At 35.1% G+C, this 22173-nt stretch overlaps 1 long non-coding RNA gene across 8 annotated transcripts; it reads right to left on the reverse strand.

Moving 5' to 3' along the window:
• Positions 1–56: 56 nt before the first annotated feature.
• On the reverse strand, positions 57–21427 carry LOC117114709. Of its 8 annotated transcripts, none has more exons than XR_004446428.1 (12): positions 21377–21427; positions 20000–20065; positions 17221–17296; positions 16575–16735; positions 15379–15539; positions 10451–10548; positions 9662–9778; positions 9104–9249; positions 6763–7003; positions 5160–5287; positions 2132–2366; positions 57–153 (listed from the first exon to the last, which is right to left on the reverse strand). It is a non-coding gene; the product is annotated as an uncharacterized LOC117114709 (long non-coding RNA). The 8 variants fall into 8 exon arrangements; XR_004446422.1 differs by having other exon boundaries at positions 2132–4749; XR_004446425.1 differs by having other exon boundaries at positions 4639–5287.
• Positions 21428–22173: the final 746 nt, after the last annotated feature.

Here is a 22173-nt window from a genome sequence, read left to right on the forward strand (position 1 = left end):
TTAAATGAACTTAATTGCGGTATTGTGGCTGTCTCTTATACACATCTGTACCATACCTCACTGTGCATTACATGGCTGTGGAGAGAATCTTCAGATCTACAGGCCACACATCCTGTCATCACACAATGGCTACAGGCCTTGTCTACCAAACCACTATTCAACAAAGTAAATAATTAAAATGAATATGATATGTATTATGTAACAATTAAATAACTTTTTTATTCTGAATATGTGGCAAAGACAAGCCAAACCAGTCACTCGTCGCAAATCGTGTTACAGAGAAAATGGCCAAAACATGCTGGAATGTCAAATTTTAAAAAATCTATTTTATTGCACTAAACTAACCTTTATATATCTATACGTCATTCTATGCTGTTATTTTCCCCATTTTCAATGTTAAAACAACACTTTTTAAGGATTTAAAGATAGTTTCTGCATGAGAAATGCCTGAAATCATAAACTTTGAAGGCCGATTTCTCATATATTGTTCTTTAAACAGCTGTGTGATTAAACGCTTTTAACTTCATAAGGAAATGTCTGATTTGAATGATTTTTTTACCATTTTATAGCTATTATTTTACTCTCTAACACTGTATTAATAACTCAAAATCGATTTTTGCGACAAGTGACTGGTTTGGCTTGTCTTTGCCACATATATTGCTATCATTCTTTCTGTGTCTCTTTGTGTTGATTTTTATTGATTGGTTATTGTTAAACTTCAATTATGTATACAAGATTGCAATAACATATGAAGAATTAAAATTAGTAACTTGAATAATGGTTATGATAGGGCATAGTGTCTGTAAATTAACTGCAGGTTAGAAATCAGGCCTGGAATTTGCCTTCTTTATATCTAATTAATTTTTTTTTTCTAGTTGCCAAAAAAAAAAATAAAAACCTCACAAAGAAATCTATGCTAAAAATCAAATCTTAGCAACTTGAAATTGTTTACAGCAGATGGCACCAAAACAAGCTCTACAATTATTATCATATACCATTAATATGATTGAATGGAGTTGAATAGCTTGGTGGAGGGAACCTTACCTTCCAATCCCAGGGTTTGATTCCTGTTACAAAAACAGGACTTTTTCTCATGACCAAAACAACTCAAATCCCTAAGTCTCATAATGAGACTTGGTTTACTTAGAGGATCTTGTGTTTATATTTGTCTGGTAAAAGGGATATGTTACTTAGAAAAGTGATGGAATGATTTCGATTTGAATTTCTTCTATGTGATACACACCAAGGATTATGTTTGCTGTTTGGCAGATCCTTGGCTTTGGGCCTAAAACAATTAATAAAATAAAATAAAATACACACGCCTGCTAAAGTACCCTACGCACAACACAATTTATCATTTACCCATTGCACATCACTTTTGAGTATGATGCCATTCATTATATTATTGTTTCTATTAATTTTGTAGTAGCAAAATTTTAGGCAATTTTTTTCTTCTGCCTTACCGCTCGGCCACTCGACTAGCCTCATGTGATAACTGTGTAGATGCTCTATCAACTGAGTTGCAGTATTTAATGTATGTTGAACCCCATTTGGTTTTCCTATTTTTTGTTATCAAAGGTATTGCGCAAAATAAAAATATATACTAACGTCTTCACTATTGATAAAGATGATGAGAAGTTTACAAGAACAATGTTGATTCCATTGATATTCAAACTATTAAGACCCATGGGCTGAGCAGCTGACTCAGAGGTATTGTTCCTGCTTCTTGTGCTGAAGACCGTGGTTCAAACCCGGCCAGCGGTGGGTTTTAGTATGAGTCTGATCGCTTGGCTCCTCAAAGATGGAAGAATTAATTTCCGGGAGATCTACAGTGGCTGATCCTGGAATTCAAACTCCCGTGATTTCCAGGAGACTTAGGACCCCTGCTATCCTACATCTAAGTACTACCTCACTGTAAACAACCTTATACTTAGTTTATCTGTGTTCATTTAGTACTGATATATTCACAATTAGAATTGAGGTTGAAGCATGTATAGTAGTAATTACTATGCCATTCAAATATATTGTTTGTTTCTTTTCTTATTTTGACTGCTATTTTTTGTGATGCTTTTTAATTTGTCCATCAAAATAAATCAAATTTATATAAATAGAAAAACAGATGCTCTATTACCTCTTTACTTTCACTATTCAATGTTTCAACTGCACTCCAGACACTGTCATAGAGGGCGCTATTGAAATAAGACTCATTCATCCTGACATGTGAACTGGGTACTCTGCTTGGCTTGCTGGCTTTTAATTGGTCCATATGAAACCAGCGAACCCCTGCTTCTCGCCATAGATTTCACTGCAACAGAATTTTTCTGCTTCTGGTGTAAAACTTCTGAAGTTGATGGTTGTGTTTTTTGCTGGAAGAGCAGAAAAATAGATTATTGCATACTATAACATGTTAATAAAGACATATCGGTTATTCATCTAATCAATTAAAATACTGTTGTTGTTATTAAATATTCTATCTAATATCGGTAAAAATCTCCTACAGTCAGTGGTGTATCTAGTCTGGAAATGGGGAAGGGGCTAATGTGGGGGGGGGGTCCAAATTTGATAAAGATGAGTACTCCCAAACAATTATTGATGCTCAGAAGGAGGTCACTACCAAAATGAATAACATGAAAGATTTAATTTTAAATTCAAACTATTTTAACACTGACTCCATTATTAGATATATTAATACTTTAAACAATAACTCTTCTCCAGGCCCAGACGGAATTACTGCTCAACACCTTAAGCATGGAGTGAAATCAAAACTCCCCAAGATTTTGTCAGTGATATTTAACACATGTATTAAATACGGAGTTGTTCCAAATCTTTTTGAGGAAGGTACGTTAATTCCGATTCTTAAAAAGCAAAGTCTAGATCCATCGGTGCCAAGCAATTATAGGCCCATTATTGTCTCAAATGTTTTATCTAAGATTTTCGAGATATGTTTCCTCTAATTTCATAGGGATATTGAATTTGATGCAATGCAATTTGGATTTGTAAGTGGTCGAAGTACCAGCATGGCCACCGCCACCTTTAGTGATGTTATTAATTATTGTGTAAATCAGGGCTCCAGAGTGTTTACTCCTGTTCTTTAGATGCCGAAGGTGCATTTGATGCAATTCCCCATATCGTAATATTTAAAAAACTTAATTCTGCAATTAAATCTGACTGGTGGCGCTGTATGTATAAATAGTACACAAATATAAACGTCACTGTTAAATGGAATAATATTACTAGTAGAAGTATTGCAATCCGCAAAGGTACTAGACAAGGAGGACTACCTTCTCCATTTATATTTAACTTGTTCTTAAAGATCTGGTAAATGGTTTAAATGAACTTAATTGCGGTATTGTGGTTGCAAATTTTAAGTTTAATACATTCTGTTACGCAGACGATTTACTTTTAACAAGTCTTACCGCCACTGGTCTTCAAAAACTTATTGACTACGCCAACAATTACATACTATCTCATGGGTTACGTTTCAATCCCATTAAGACATCTTGTACAACATTTGGCATACAAAGTTTATCACAGCCCCGGTATGGACTTTAAATAATCATACCTTGAAAGTCACAGACTCTGTAACATACCTGGGGGTCACACTCAACAGCAATCTAAAGGGAAATTCTCTTGCTGATGCGAGAATTCATAATTCCCAGAAAGCCTTCTTTTCATTACAAAGTATCGGCGTGTGTAAACAGGGCTCTTGTACTGAGGTGACACTTCACATTTGGAACACTGTAGTTGTTCCTATTCTTACATATGGTTGCCAGTGTATTAATATCAATAGAGTTGACAACATGGATAAAATTCAAAGTAAGTTGGTAAAGGCATTTTTTGGTATCCCTAAATTTTGCAGGTCAACTCCTCTGTTACATGCAGTTAACTTGCCGAAGATTAAAGATATTATTTTGTCATCCCAGCTCGATCTTTTGTCACAAATATTTGCTAATGACTCCACCTCCAGGAAATTTTATGCCTATTACTTAATTGTGAAGCTAACGGTAACATGGTATACAGGAACACGCTTATTGATAGGATAAAGAAAGGCCTGGTTGACTTGGATATCTCTCTTTTCTCGACACTATTTAATTATAGCTATAGACGAAAATTGAAGACTTCAATTAAGTAAGAATAGTGATTGTATTAAACACGGTATTTGTGACAGTCTTAAGACATTAATCGATAGGAAAACATGTATTAATCAACAAAACCTCGACTAAATTATCATGCTCACCAAACCATTTTAACTCTGGTTGTCATTTCTTTCTGGATGAGGGTTTTGTTCGTTTGTTTTCCCGTTATCTCTGTTTTCTATGTAATTTTATTGCTTGTTGTTTGTGTTTCTCCTTTCTGGAGGTTTTTGAATAAAATTGAAATTGAATTGAATTACATAGTACCATCCTATTATACATTTTATTGTATTTTGTATTGTTATCGGCCAGAGGGTTAGAAATGACCACTTGATGTGTTGTTGGGCTTTCCTATGTCATCTCTAGTCACACCCCTGGTCAATATATATTGAAAGGTATTTGAGAAACCCTCTATTCATAAAAACTTTTTCATCTGTATAGGAAAGGATATTTAAAAGGCGAATTTTCAACACTGCATGAACAAATCAAAGGCAATATTTTTTACCTGAGAGTCATGCTGATACCATTCCCTTTACCACAATACAGTACCTGTTTCAGCAATAGCTCTGATGGGTTGAGGAACCTCACTTTGCACTGACCTTAACTGACAATCAAACTCAATATCAAAAGAGAGAGCCAAAATGTTAATTAGTTTTCCAGCAAGTTGTCAATAAATCACATAGGCATACCTATGGTATAGTATAGTATAGCTGACCTTGCATAGGCAATAAATTACAAAAGCTATGATTATAATCCAATTAAAGAGCAATTACCAGAGAAAGGCCTAAAGTCCCAAAAGATGGTATCAGGAAAGTTTTTAAAGGGTAGCAACACCTCATGATTTGTAAAAAATTAACTGAGCTTCTTGTTCAAAACGTGGACTGTTGATTGGCATTGGGGGAGGGGGGTTTACACTAATACATAAAATCAGATGTAACCTATAGAGTAAGGGCGGACATAAAAGAGGTGGGCTTATACCCCAAAACACTGCAGTATCACATGAATAGGAAGAGTCTGTACACATACCTGTCTCAATTGTTCTTTTTGGTTTCCAGTATCCACAATCTCCATCGAAGACGATTCCTTTGATATTAACATACGAGTAGAAATCATTATGATCCTTAAACTTGGAAATCATGGGACCACTATATGCACTATAAAAAAAATATTTTCATATTAAAATAGCAACCTGAAGAAGTTGATTGCATAAAGAAAAAGCTGGGTGTTCAATGAATTATATTTTGTGTATTAAAAGTGCTGTTTGATATATTTTTTAACTGATTTAGTTCAGACTAACACAGCTACTCAGGGGTCCTAAGTTGGAAGAAGTCACTTGCTGGAGATCTGGTTAATGAGCTTCTTAAAAACACATGTAACTTTATTTAGCTGCACATGGTGATACCATGGAGATACTCATCAGCAGCTGACTTGCGTGAGACCATTGATAATCACAGTACTGTAGTATAAACATGTAAGTATTAGAAATTTGCGCAAGATTGGTTCATTTCCAGGAGATTTATGCTTTCTTGGGGAATTGCTATAGGCCATCTTGTTTTGCTGGCGATCCCTGCGACTCTTGGAGATTTGGCACCCCTGGGCTACTACTACTACTAAATTATGTATATATTATAAATTTGCGTATTAAGATTGGTTAATTTTCAGGAGATTTCTGCTTTCTTGGGGAATTGCCATAGGCCATCTTGTTTTGCTGGTGATCCCTGTGATTTGGCATGCCTGGGCTACTACTACTACTACAAACAATATCCAATTAAAATGATCACAGGCGCTGTACAGGATTTTAAAAATATAAATTTACAAAAAATCAATACTCGATATACTACATGATATAACAAGATATGAATTTGGGAAGACATCAAATTCTACATTTTTTTTATTTGCTTAATATCAGTTTCTGGTTTTACAGCTTTCTGGGTCTTTCTCTTTTTTTCTTTTATGTCATTCTAGTGTTGAAAGTAAAGTGATCAATGATACCTATAAGCTTGTAAAAAAAAAAGAAGCATTAACATTTATTTGTAGACTTGTTTCATTGCCAACCTATTGGGGTGAGTAATGTTTGGCAATTAGGCCTAAAATATAGGCACATATAGGCCTTAATTAAATGCTGTTGTACTTTGAAACTAAACACAGCAATTTTTCCCTTATAAAAAATAGTACGATTGCCTAGTGCATTTATTAAAATACAATTTCAAAATTTTACTACAAAACACAGGTTGTTTGTGCTTATAGTGAATATTAAACCTTTGAATCTTGGTGTTAACATGCAGTCAATGAGTAAAACGTAAGATCAAAGTATTACATAACTATAAATAATAAGTAAAATTCAATAACTGACTAACAATAAATTATATTTAATTTAAACAAACTTTATAATTTGTATTTTCAACTATTTATCCTTATTTCATTTAAAATAAATGTGTATAATATATAGGCCTAATTCAGAAATAAGGCATTGCTCATACATAAGATTTGGCAGTTGATATTTAAAGTTTACTTTGTGATCTTCCAATATTTCAAGTGATTGGCTTCAGTATCTATTTGTATTTACAAAGAAGATAAACCCTAAATTATAAAAATAAAAATACTTTTTGAGAGGAGAATATGTACCTACCTGTGTTCTCCAGCTGTATCAGTGCAAAATGACTCTGGTAAAGCAATGATGAACCCAAGGTTTTGAGGGCCTAGAAGTACTTTTTTACTCAAACACAGGATCTTTTTTAGCCACAATTTTCCTCAGATTTAACCCAATAATTGTTGTGAACTTAGAAAAAGTTGCTACGGCCTTCAAAAAGTAAACTACTGGAAATATACTGGTGTTGACATAGGTTTTGCCTCGGAATAGCTTCTTGTATCTAACAAAGTAAACAAACACAAAACAAATATAACAACACACTTTTAATTGTCAAGCCTTGTCCACACTATCAAACTTTATTTCACAAAAATTGTAAGATGACATCATCTCATGACCATATATAGGCACAGCATCACTATATATGGCCATCAATACTTTCAGATGACATCATCTCATGACCATATATAGGCACAGCTTCACTATATATGGCCATCAATACTTTCAGATGACATCATCTCATGACCATATATAGGCACAGCATCAATATATATGGCCATCAATACTTCTTTTTGTCAAAGAATATTTGAATCTGAACAGAGCTTAAGGCATTGGGGATGACATGACTAGTGTAATCAAACCTAACAACTGGCCAAATAGAAGTTGTTATTCAACAGCCAGGAATACCTGCATGTGTCCACAAACAACCAAGAAGTATGTTTACACTATTTAAGGTCCCACACTACAGCAACAGTATTCAAGGGGTGGAGCTTAGTGGACGGCCCTATCCTATGCTGGTCACATGATAATAATAATAATAATGTTATATTTATATAGCGCATATTGCACATTGCCCCTATGCGCTTTACAGAGAAAATATAGGCCAACTGAGAAAATGCAAATAACAATAAAAAAATAAGGATAAAATAAAATAAAAATAATAATCATAATAACAATGAGACTAAACTACTCCTTTTCCTTAAACTAATTAATGGTTGGCCGTTGACTCCGAGGAGCTCAAAAGCAAAAGCAGGGTAACTAGGTTTCCTCTCTTTTGCCTAAGGTGGAAGAATATTGATTTTTCCTAAATACTTTGAAACAAGTGTAAAATTCTCATAACAATTCAAACCCAAATCTCTCCCCCTAGGATCTAATTGAGGAAAAACTGATGCACCCTGAGATTTAATTGTTAGGAACATGTGATCTCAGAGTAATGCATAATACGCAAAGCTGAATGTACTGTATTGGTCAATTACAAGTGTAAAAATGATATATCTATTATTATATGTACGATAACCATGTCCATAAATATGTAATGTCTGATAAGAAATTAAAAAATTTACACTTATATTTGATAGCACATTAAAGTGTATTGAAATGTTTAACAAACAGTGCATCATCACTTGTACAGCTAATTATGGTATGGTGTACTCATGATGTACTCTTGTGCAAACATGCAGTCAATATTCAAATTATCTGAGGCAGAATTATACAACAATTAGCAATTGTAGTCACTTCTAAATCTTGATGTTAACAGTGAAAAATATGTGAGAATGTGGTGTTATGCAGACCTGGTTATACATGATGAATTTATACATGTGATTCTCAAATATTTGAATAATAATGCTGAATGTATTCGTCAATTCCAAGTTTTGAAAAGATCTATTCTATTAATACGTATATAGGATATCTGCACACATTTGTCTCTAAATACACTGTCTGATGAGAAATTACAAACAAATATCCTCATAAATATATTTCAAGGATTAGAATAGCTTGTTTTGAAGGATCAACATTTCATAGTAAAGTGTTATTACAGACTAAATGGTATTAAAGGCTAATACAGTAGCATTGCATCAAACGCTTCAACAGACTAATATGGAAAGTGGTGCTCTTGGGCAACCAGTAATCAATTTGGAGGCGTAACTACTAAAAAAAGGAAATCAGCAGATGTTAGTAGTCGTAATGTAAATGCAGACTTGGTGGACATACAGTAGCCTGGGACAATGGTTTAATGTTTGCAGGGTGTTAGCAACAATGGCAACAGTTGACTTATCCAATGAGGTGAGAATAACTCCAGGATGTAAAATCACTAATAAAACAAAAAATGTATTTAATTGCATTTGATACTGCAAGTGCCATCATCAATGGCCAATATCTGCTTGAATTACAGTACACAAAAATAACATAAAAATAAATAAATTAATGAATTTATGTACAAAGGACTCGAGAAGGTTGGTTCTGGGATACTTAATAATAAGCTTGGTTTGCAGTAAAGGTGAGGGAATGAGTATACGGGCTTGAATAGAGAGCGGGATACCAGAATACACAATCATGCAGTCTGATCACACCGATTTCTGATGAAATTGAAGTCTAGTTTTACCTTACTTTCGATGATCACCATCACCAGACGCAGCTGACACAAGCTGCATCACTCCAGGGTTATTTTGCATCAAGTCAAAAAACGATGGCACAATGTAGAAAAGCTGGACTACTTCTGCAGCTAACAAACCACAATACCGACGATATCTGGAGTAAAATATAAAACAAAAATTGCCATAACATTATTGTATACTAGTAGTTTGGCATTTTACACAAGAAAACATATACAATTATGTTGCCAGAAAATTTGGATAAACCCGCAAGATAAAACTGAACTGATTTTTTAGGGAGAGAAAATGATTTGTTGTCAGTCTGGAACTATTTTGACTGCACTATACTTACTTTAACTACATATGAAAACTACAAAATTACTTTTTTTTCTTCAGTTACTGATTTTTACATAGACTAGTCTTGTTTACCAATATTAGAATTACAGTTTTGTTTCATTTCTTAAAACATACAATAAGCATTAGGCTTGGCATACACTGCCCCAATGGTCACCAACCAGATTGATTCAATAGAAAAGTGAGGAGGCATGTTAACAGACAGGGTTTTTTACCATGTCTGTTGACTGGCTTTTTGCTGTAATCTTGTGTCCAATTACAGTCCTTGTATCGTTATAGACAGATGACACAATTAATTCACTAGCTTCTTCCACCAAAAGTCTTGAGTGTCCCTGAAAAAAACACAGCCCTGATCAGATAAAGGTCACAAGATGGGTTAGAAAACACTCATAGTGCTGGTAATTAATAAACTTAACTTCCAATTCCAGGGTCATGGGTTCAAATCATGCAATGCTTGGATTTGTGAATCTGAGGTAATGTCGTGGCAAAAAGGCTAAAGTTATCGCACAGGCCAGCAGAGTAAATTACCTATAAAATGTTGGAGTTCAAAAATATTTGAAAAAATATCACTGTAAATCAACATAAATACAGGTAAATATCTAATTAATCGTGTCCAAAATTCTTAGGCTTGGGAAATGATCAACAAAGCATATCTTTTATATTTTTTGGTAGTTAATTGCATTAAAAAAATGTCTGCATTAATACAGGAAGCTAATTACTAACAATCATCTTTATCTTGACTCCAGTGGTGTGTACCCTCTACTACAGCTTGAATGTTCGATATTAATGGATGACCCCTCATTTAAAAATTACGGTATAAAATGTCTAAAAACAAAACTGATAAATTTTTAGTTTTATTCAACATAGCCTTTTTTCCACAACATCCCTCATATGTCAACTCCACTACCCCAGGCTTCATACTAAAAGAGTTCTTAAATTTATCAATTTCTACTTTATTCTTACATTATATTTTAAATATTTAAATGTAGAATACTTGTACACACACAAAATTCTGTGAGCCATTCTCAGATAATGTCAGTGCCACCAAACTTGTCTGTCAAACTCAAAAGACTGTTTCATACAGCAGAGATACTGACGATATCTGGAGAAAAATATAAAACAAAAATTGTCAACTGAAGAAATAGCATTATTTTATCCATAAAAGTAGGCATTCTATACACAAGAAAACATGTTGCCAGAAAATCTGGATAAATCCGCAAGATAAAACTGACTTTTAAGTGAGAAAATTATAAAATTGTCAGGTGTGAAACTATTTCGATTGCACTATGTATTTTCTTCTTCGATCCTTCTCCTCGATTGAGGGACAACAAATTGAAGCCTTTGGCCTAGGTGAGATGGATGAGAACTACTCATTCCTACAACTTACTTTTCCCTTAAGGTTCCTGTTGTGTCATACCAAGAAGGGCGCTGTCCAGTCCACAATTATAGGGGCTGTGAAATGGTAGTTGCTATAATACAACAGGATCAGCCGAGGGGGGCGTGGCTTGTATGGTGACGTACGTATAATTATACAGTCTACCTAAAAACTTCACACATGCACCGTGTGGTCAATGCGATGTTAGCGAGCAGGCTGAGGCTTAATTTTATGCTGCTGCTATGGCCGGGTGATGGACGATCGAGTCCATTTCCGGACGATTGGTCCAATTAGTATGGACGATCATAGGTCTAGTCCATCTAAGCCTGAGCAACTGTAGGTCAGACCAGGAGGCCTCTTCAGAGTCTGAGACCTAGTCTGGCCTAGTCCTAGTGTGTGCGTCCAGCAATTTGTACAGTCTGTCTACCTAGGCATAATATACATTAAGTTAGTTAGTCTAGCCTGTAATTTCACTGTTCCCTGGTCTAGCCTCTAGGCTACTGAAGAATCTGCACTGAATATGCCTATAATTATTTTTTAATGCATAACTTTCATATAATACAAATTACAATTCAGACATTGGAAAATTAATATTAAATTTAAATATTATTAACATACCGTTCCACTGAACCCTAGAAAGCAATAAATCTTAACTATAACAGTCATGTTGTAAAAGTTGTAATTTTAATTTACTTAGGCCCAATTTCTCTCCCAGTTAAAGATAATTTGTTCATAGGATTAAGATTCTGTTGTAATCGGAAGTAATAAAGATTGCGGCACTCAATCGCAACGGGTAACAATTGCAAAATCGATTACTGATCAACTACTATTGGTGAGCTTTCCAACACGATTTACTTTGCGAATAGGTGCAACAATTGTTACAACCGATCGCAATGCGAAGCTAGTCTAGGAGTGGCGCCTCGGACGAAGGGTCAGATTTCCCCGACGAGGGGTCAGATTTCCCCGACGAAAGCAATGTGGGCGTGGTTGAGCTTCGATTAAAAAGTTTCGAAAGTGGTCCAGGAGGAAAATCCCCCGAAAAAATTAACAATTTAGGGGTTTCAAAGGCTTATTCAATCGATTTTAGAGTCTACTAATATATAGAAAATACATATCATTTTTTTTCTCCCCAACAAATTGGGCCTTTTCTCCCTGAAAGGGGGGGGGGGCCAGCACTCACTGTGTAGGACTGTAGCCTGTGTAGGCCTGTGTACGCCTGTGTAGCCTGTAGGGCCCCCGGGCCCCTGCTGGCGCCACCACGGAGCTAGTCTAAATGGGGTATAAGACGAACTGGAGTTGAAATTATGCATGATTTCATGCATACTGATCGGCTACTATGATCGACATACATGCATACTGATCGACTACTATGATCGACATACATGCATACCGATCGACTACTATGATCGACATACATGCATACCGATCGACTACTATGATCGACATACATGCATACCGATCGACTACTATGATCGACATACATGCATACTGATCGACTACTATGATCGACATACATGCATACTGATCGACTACTATGATCGACATACATGCATACTGATCGACTACTATGATCAACATACATGCATACTAATCGACTACTATGATCGACATACTGTACATGCATACTGATCGACTACATGATCGACATACATGCATACTGATCGACTAATATGATCGACATACATGCATACTGATCGACTACATGATCGACATACTTCGGCTGAACCTATTGTATTACTGCCATTTGAGATGGACCAGAACACTGGAAGTCTGAAAAGATGTACTGAGGTCTTTATAGTGTACATGAGCCAATGGTGTACACCAGGACTTCAGTTTTCAGTGGCAGAACTACCTCAGGCTCAGCAGTTTCATTGAACCTGGGTTCCCAAGCTCCAAAGTCCCCGATCCATAAGAGCCCTGCCCCCTTATAAAAATAAATATAACTAGAGGGCACTCTGAGATTGCATACCACCGCGCCCACATCATAATTCTCCTTAGTATAAATTTCCCCGCATATTGTCCCCATAAAAAAATAATGGAAAAAAAAAAGTATACTACTTGGGATTTGAACTCGGGGCTGGTAGTGTGGAAAACACTTTACACCAAACCACTACACCAAACTGTTTTCACATATATCACTTTGAAATTAATGGTCATGTTTGTTTACACCTTACCGGCAAGCCCGTATCAGCACACATACACGTCTATATGGCAAACAGTTATATAAAGTTTTACGATAATTGTGTCCTTGACCTTTCCCTTACCCTTCAAAATTTAGTCACTTCCAGATATTTGGTAAAGGAACATTGTGGCCAAGTTTGACAAATTTCTGATAAAAACTATGGGCTGTTAGGCTGGTCACAACAAATATGCTGACAGAAAAATAAATAACTAAATAAATAAACAAGCAAAAACATAGCCTCCTGCCAACTTCGTTGGTGGAGGCAATAAGGTAATGTTTTATTGTGCATTTAACTATTTCCTTCCTTCTAGCCAAGTAATTTTGGAACCACAATTACTTGTTTCCTTTACAGATCCATAGTTTTCAATTTTTGATAGTAAATGTCAAGTGGAGTACTGAATAGGTTCAATTCCTGCCAGTTTTTATAAATGAATCCAAGAACACCAGTGTTAAACACTCAGTACTTATCCTTCATAATGTGTTAATCCAATTATAGTGATATAACGTAACGTTAGTTTATCGAGGGCGGGTTGAGCTAATGTATGGATATAGAGATTTCGTGATATTACGTGATGCTAGTCTTAGTAGCCTGTATAAAAATTATTAACATCAAGGTTACTATTTTCAGATGAACATGCCAGATTCTTTTGAATATCGCCTCATACAAGTCACTTAAAAAATTTTATGGAATACAGTTTTGGTTTTTTTTTTTCGTTGTTTTATCTTCTTTGTCTTTAATTACTGATTTTTATAGCAAGTACAGATTACTAATGAAACCACAATTTACAGTTTTTTTTTTTTCATTTCTTTACAGCATACAGAATGCATTTAGCTGAGCATACACTGTGCCAAAGGTCATCAACCAGTGCAATTTAATAGGAAGGTGAGGAGGCACATGAAAACAAACTGAATCCAATATAATCAGCATTAGAACAGGCTGCTGCAATGTTTGCTTCATTTTATTTTCCTTTAGTAGTGAGAGGTCAAATATTTACAGAATAATGTGGTGCTGCTATTCTGCTTGGTTTGATGGTTATTTTGTCACAGGAAGATTTTTATATTCTATTATAGTATACGGTACTTACATTTGTTTTATGACATGCTTTGGTGAACTGTTAGGCCTGACATGCATACTTTCTGTCAGTTATAGTGTAGTAAAGACACAGGTAGTCAGGGCTGCAAATTAACTTTTTCACTTGGTACTAGTAGCACTGCTAATTTTATAGGGCATCCCACCAAAAATTTTGGTAGCACCAACATCTTTTTCAGTAGCGCCAAATAAAATTCTGGCCGCCATTTTGAGTTGAATATTCTCACTCGCCTTAGCTTACCGTCGTCACGACCTAAACACTCAAACTCCCCCAATACAAAAACACCCCTTCCCCTAGACCAGCGGTGGCGCCAGAAATTTGCCGACAAGTGGACCAACATGTCCGGCGGAGGCAAGAGGCTGACAAAGCCTCAGGCACTGGCCTGGAATAAAAACTCCCTTGTAAGGTTCACAGGGAGTGTTTTTATGATTTAGTTTGGTCCAGAGGCCTACTAAGATTTTTACACGTCAATATTTAAGGGATTGGCAGTCAAAATAACGTTACTTGGATAGGATACAAAAAAAACAATACAAGATAGTTCCCAGAAATGAAAGAACACATGCATTATATTTTTTTTTTTTAAGTCAGATATTATTATTATTTTATTTTTTTTTTTTTCTTAAAAATATATACAGTCCATGTAACTCACTATATTTGCATCATCATTTTTTTTTATATAACATCTTCAAAGATACTTTTAGAAGACTGTCAGTATCACACAGCTTGGGAAAGAATACAATTTTACAATAAAATGTGGCAAGACAAACCAAACCAGTCACTCGTCAAAAAATCAATTTTTAGTTAATATTAATACAGGGTTATAAAAGAGTAAAATGAAAGCTATAAAAATAGTAAAAGAACCATTTAAATCAGACAATTTTGTGTTACAATGTTACAAGAGTTTAAAAATCTGTTTAAAAAGCTATGTTTGAGAAATCATGCCTTCAAAGTTTATGATTTCAGGCATTTCTCAGGCAGAAACTTCATAAAATCATTAAAAAGTTTTGTTTTAACATTGAAAATCGGGAAAATAGCAGCATAGCATGATATACAGATATAAAGGATAGTGCAATAAAATAGATTTCAAAAATGTTGACATTCCAGCATGTTTTGGTCATTACGGTATATCTGAAACAAGATTTGTGACCAGCGACTGGTTTGGCTTGTCTTTGCCACAAATGACAATAATTACTAAATACTGATAGATTATAACTGACATAAAATGATAAGTTATTAAATTTCCCAAAACTGATTGTTGAGTTAAATAGTGGTAAATGCTTATACCTTTCTAGCATTTTTATCAACTTTCACTGCACTCAACAATACAGAACAAATCTGACATCTTATGTCTCTTGGCAACAGCAGGACATAAACGTTTACAATCACTCAGCCTGCACTCAAGAAGCTTCTCAAGAAAGTTGCATGGCAGATTATCCTGATTTGACCTTCAGAAACAGAGAAAGAATGATCACTCTATAACAGTAGCACTAGCAGTGCAGGGAAGGGAGATAATCCCCAGCTTGAATGAAACTACCTCCCCCCACCCACCTTGATTTCCTACAACAAGTCTTATCGAGGTTTGTGGATTGATGTGCTTTTTCATTTGGAACCTCAGTGCTCTAAACCATGGCAGAGTCTAAAGACTCTATACAGTAGAACCCCTCAATTACGTACGGCATGGGCCCAGAGCCGTTCATAATTGCGGGTATTCGTAAAATTTGGGTTGATCCAAATTCCTATATGTTTGCACTGGTACTACTTACACTGGCATAAACTAGGCCTCACAAGCCTACACAGCTAAGTCTGAGGGGTCCTAGGCCAACAGTAGGCAGTTTCTAAGCATTCTGATCCCACTCCACACTAATTTTGTTTTGAATTTGTTTGTATGTTGTTATCTTCTTAAATACCTAGATTGTGGATTTTACTCCAACACAACTTCCATAGGTACTTGTTATATATTGATCATTTAATAAAACAATCAAGCACTATGTTGACTTTTAAAGCTGAAAATGATGATTAAAAGAGAAGTAAAACTTGTCGCATGCACATGTGTGAAGCCAATAAACACTGAATTTGAAGAGGCCAGTTAGAGGGCCTCCTTCACTTAAGAATTACATACTGTATAGTATGATATGTTGTTTTGTATGAGTGCTAATAACAGTTGCAATTCGAGCAAATTTTTTTTTTTTTTTTTTTTTTTCACTTGCTTTTCACTTCACTTTTTATGACGTCATCACCTTGATTTAGGAATTCGTTAAATCGGGTTCGTAATTGAGGGTTTCTACCGTATTTGGTTGTGAGAAACTTCCTGACATTTTCTACCATGATTGAACCTAGAACCTCGCGGTTATGTAAAGCAAGCACTTTAACCACAAAAATACAGCTTAAATCCATTCATTATATTGTTAATATTATTCACAAATTCATCTAGGAACATACCATTCCATAAAACTGACCCACAATTTAATGTAATTACCCACCATTCACTGTAGTATTCCACCAGGAAGAGGTCTCGCTGTAGGTTGAATGCCAAGTATTTGATCCTGTGTATATCAGTGTCCACATTCAAGTATTTGATCCTGTGTATATCAGTGTCCACATTCAAGTATTCAACCCTGCGCAAACCGAACCTATTAAATGTCTAATGGAATAAAAAGATAAAACATATCAACTGGTTTGGTAACAATAGTAACAAAACATCAATCAATTTATTTGGAAAATGCTATTGTTTTTAGGAGCGGCCATCGACTTGATGGTGCACCATTCTATAATTCAATGTACATATGACAAGTTTGGCTATCAACCAAATGGAATATTATTCTGATAAGGTTGCCCATAATGTTAAAACAGCCAAAAAAGAGACTCCAACAGGGGTGTCCCAAAGATGAGGGTTCTACAGAATATGAGGACTTTAAATAGGTAAGAATTAAATCATAGATTCATTGGTATTGATGTTGTAATGCTCTTTCTTATCCGAGCCACGATCGCAGTGGGCAAGGCAACGGTGGTATTCCGTTGACTTTCAATAAGTTGCTAAACAGATGAAATAAAAGAACAAGTATGGTATCACAAACGTCAAATTCTCTATTAGAGTCAACAGACTATTTTATTAATGATTATACTCACAGATGAAGTAAACCAGTACACTACAATTCAGTGTTTCCGAGAAGTAGGTCCATTAATTTCTAGAACGTCCTTATTCCTAAAGATAGAGATATCAAGTGTAGTACTGTAAACTCTTACCCTAACTAGTTGTCCATACATGTATAGCACACGATATCTCTCAGCTCTTCTCGTGGAAGGACCACAAGCAGAGGGAGAGAAGGCCGCCTTGGGAGCAGCATTAGCACTGGCAGCCAAGGGAGAAGGGCAGGATTTATTTCCAGACCAACACTTATATAGGGACACCATCAGCCAGTCAGACTGACGGACCAGGAATTACTAAGTACCAGCAATCACTATTAGTATTTCAGGGCTGACGTCCCATATCATTTTAGCATGTACTGTATTGCCAAAAAAGCTGTTACAACAGAGGGGGTAATAATAATAAAAATAATAATAATATGCTGTTTTTTATATAGTGCTCTATACACCTATAAGTCTCAGAGCGATTCTCCACATTATTACCCCAGTCATTAGAACGATGCCTATGGGAAAAATTCCATAGTTTGCTGCATGAAATATACTACTCCTACTACTACCCGATTGTTAGGTCTACATAGTAAAATTGTGCATTTTCAACTGTTACAACATTATTATTTAATGTACGACCGTGTAGGCCTACCCGCCCAATATACAGTAGGGACAGACTATGGCAGAGCAGCAGCCCCGAAACTTTGACTCAGAAATACCGGGATGGTGTCCGGTTAGGGATAAGTTTCACCTGTATATATATAAAAATAATCGGGATAATAATACACTACAACCAACCATACAAATTTGTCTTGGTTCTTTTTATGTTACTGATTTGTCTTTGAGTGAGTACAGTATGATAAAACTTCCAAAGTGCTATAAGCCATACAGTACTTCTTATTTCTTAAAAAGAATAAAAAAGAACTTGAAAGAATAAACCATAACTGGTTTCTTTGGGGTTTGTATTATGCTACTGTAGGCTCTTGTTAAATTACCAGTACTGTAGCACTAAAAGTAGTAGTTGTTTTTTTGTTTTGTTTTTTATCTTTGCCTAACTCAAATTACTTTAATATATACATTTTTTCAATGTATGGCCTCTGAAATCAATTAAATATTAAACACCTGTAAATGTCTAGAATGCTGGAGCTTCGGGGGATTCACCCCCTGGCCCCCAGCCAATGGTGCTTGCTTCACTCGCAAGTGCCCTGTCAGTTATCAAAAAGAACCCCCCTTTCAAAATCCTGGCCACGGGCTTGTATGAGACTGAAATGGATCAGACATTTCATTTATTTTGTTCAATTTTAAAATCATGTACAACGAAAACAAAACACCCCTGACAGAGACAGGATTAAACAAAAGCAAACTTAATTGCTGCACAAATTTTCTCTGCCGCCAAGGGGAACACTTAATTAACAAACAATAATAAATATATATATAAATATATCCAAAAGTTAAAATTTACAATAAAAGGCAGATAAGAATATAAAATACAGAATTACATAATTATAAAAAGTTAAAATAGCAACTATAACAACCGCCCAATCTCACTGAAGTTCAAAAATTAAAAAAAAAAAAGTTTAAAAATTTAAAAATACAGCAAAAGTCTGTGTGGATATGAGGTTTGGAGCAATTCCACCCACATCAAAAATTAAAAAAATGGCAAATAATATAGAAATATTAAAATTAAATTACACAAATCACAATTTATACAAATTAACCCAATTTTGTATACATTCGTAGCTGGTGACATTTGTAATATTTACATCATGAAAATTAGTCCGTCAGATATTGCAGTGGAGGTTTTGGCAACCGATGTTATCTTGTGCAGTGTCAATTACATCCTTACTTTACAATCAAAAGAATACAGTACATTCATTATTTGACAATTACGTGTTCAGATATAAGTAAAGTAAATGCAGGAAAAGTTATTAAAGTTGTGTGTGTTTTGCAAACAAATGCAAAGGAGATATTTCTTGTTACTGACTGGTAAACAATGAATGCATAAAAGTTGATTGTGCCCTGTATCCAGTTGTAGCTAAATTGCTAATCAATATTAATGAGTTTAAAGTTATTAAATTAGCTCACAGTAAATGGCACTCTGTTAGTGCATGCTACTGATTGAAGTGTGACCATGTTAATATGTTAACCAAAAGAAAGGAGTGGGTTAGGCAGTGGAATGGTACAAAGAGCAGAGGCAAAGCTTGTTCAAGTTATGAGGACTGAAGAGCCAGAAATTGCAAATGGAAGCTTGGTGTTATTTTGTTTAAAATATATTTTAAAGTGAGAGTAGAGATTAAGTAACTTGAAATTGTACTTACCTGAATTCAAATTAAGAATGATAGTGTGTGAAATGATATTTATTAACTAACAGGTTATAGTTGCATGGTACTGTATTGAGCCCAGTGGGGTTTTACATTTTTCAGTTTTTGACTGTATGGGGAGCAGGACATAACCAATGGTCTTGTGATGAAAGTGTTATTATACCACATTGGTTGCTGAACTGAGTTCAGGAACCGAGATGGTACTGACGTTATACTATATAAGGTGCTCAGGAACTGAGATTTTATTTGAGTTGAACATGTAAAGGCAAGCGTATATTGAGCTGGTTTGATGATGATATACAAAAATGGACACCTTGTCGTTTACAGTTGAAATATAATTTTCCAACTACAGTACTACTAAGTGTAGTGGAAAATAATTACTTTCTTCACAGAAAGACTTTGTGTCACACAAATAAATTCACCTTATAGTGGAAAACCGCATTAATACTCACCGATTTCTAAATCTGAAAAGTTGATATACTCCATTAACTTTAAGTCGCCTCTTTGCCTTTGAGAAGCTGTAAATAAAAAGAACAATAATAATAATTATTATTATAATTAGGCTTTATATAAGGCATTGTGCCTTCCAAGAGCAAAGTTTTACACCTTGTTAAAGTTATCAAAATGCCCAATAAAAATCATCTGGGATAAAAAAAATGACAGGGTCAAGTTGTTTTTGAAATCTTCACACTATACCAATAGTAATGACGTCATCTTCTTGTTTGGGATTAGAACAAATTACTTCACTTTACAACGAATGATTATCGGTCTGCATCTACCTTGGTTTGTTTGAGTTTACATTGGATCGGTTTACTTCACTGTGGTTTATATGAGTTCCAGTGGATCATTTCATTCTATGTACGACTGCTAAAGTTTTGATTGAATGGCATGGCCTTTTATCAGATTGGTTAAAAACGTATGTTAGAATCATGCGTATGTTTTGAGTTTAGACTGAGTGGTTCAGCCTTTACTCAAATGATTTGGTTTCTGTTTGGATAATTTTGTGTTCCATTGCAAATGATTTGTGTTTGAATGATTTGGACAACATACGCTTGGGGTATGGGATGAATGATTTCGTTTTTGAACGAATGGTTTGGTTTTTGATTTATGATTTGGTTTTGTATGAATTTGCTTCCTTACATTTACTTTGTATTGAAAGGTTTGGGTTTAGCTTGGATGGGAATTTGCTACATATTTTTGGCAGATTTGGTTTTTCATTGCTATTCTTACTCTGCTGTCATCGCTGCCAATGCTGCCGGTGCCATCGTTGCTGCCGGCACCATTACTGCTTCCAGTATCGCTGCCCACACCAATTTTTAGGTTACAGTACTCAACTGAACTGTAGATATATAGGCCTACAGTATTCTGAAAACTTCAATTAAAACACAAAATATAATGTTCCGCTAAGCCAGGCCCCTTGAATATTGTTGCTATGGAGCTACAACAACACAACAGCTTAAATTAAGAAATGTACTAGGCCTAGGCTAGGGCCTACTTCTATCTAGAAGGAGGAACAACAAATTTGTGGGGCCGTGTAGGGACTATTAATTAGCCCTGTTATGATTAGTCAGCTCAAACAGGCCCAGCCTAGCCTGCCTAGTTCAGTGCGTAGGCCAGCCAGGCCCCAACTAGGCTGCCTGTATGTACAGAAGAGTGGTAATTCAAGAGTATAAGCCTAGCCTAACTAGGCCTAGTAGCCTAGCCTATGAATACGTACTACTACTACAGGACGATTTTAAAATATTCTGCAAAAACAAAACCTTAATTTAATTTAAAAAAAAACGTGCAGTTCTTTAGTATACTTAAGTATATGAATTTGAATAACCAACCTGTTTAGACATTCGTACTGTGAACAGAGTTCGTTTCACATGCTAACTAAGAAGAAGACAACTAGTTCAATGAATGTTGACATTCCAACTTCAAAGTTTTCGTTCTGCATGAGCAATCACCAAGATGTCCAGTTTTTCATGGGAAGTTTATGATTATTAGTTATTTTTTGTTGGAGTATCACCAATTCTAAGAACGTTATAATAACGTTACGTGTTAGGTAATACAAATTTTATTTTGTAGAACCATAATGTACGTATAACCTAATTTCACAACCTCACAACGTTTGAACATTCTTACAACGTTGTGTGAACGTTGACATTAGCCACAATTAATTTCGCAAACGTTATAAGAACGTTTTGTGTTTGCTCGGTCCCCGGAAAGTAAAAAGAAAATGTAAAGAAAAGGAAATTATAGCATTCAAATCGCCAAAACGGCTGAGAGGTTATAAAAAAGAAAACAAATCAATTAGGTACCGGTATCGATCGGCCCAATTCATTTTGGACACAGTTTTGTTGCCCCTACATCCCCCCACTTACAACCCATGCGTTAATTAAATGAAACAAGAAATTAAATACAAGGAATACGTCAAGATTTATATCATCTCTTTTATTAAATCTTTATTAAATCAATTGCACCAAACAACAATATTTTCATGTAAAATAGGCCTATATACAAATGTAAGCGGCAAAGTATGTAAATAATAATATAAGAAATGAATTACTGAAAGTAAAAACTCACTAAGCTACAAGTTTTACATAATTATTTTTTATGGAACTAGAATTTAATAATGCTATCC

The sequence above is a fragment of the Anneissia japonica genome, unplaced genomic scaffold (assembly GCF_011630105.1).
Source record: "Anneissia japonica isolate Jap-2015-1 unplaced genomic scaffold, ASM1163010v1 scaffold287884_len28417_cov178, whole genome shotgun sequence".
Classification (NCBI taxonomy): domain Eukaryota; kingdom Metazoa; phylum Echinodermata; class Crinoidea; order Comatulida; family Comatulidae; genus Anneissia; species Anneissia japonica.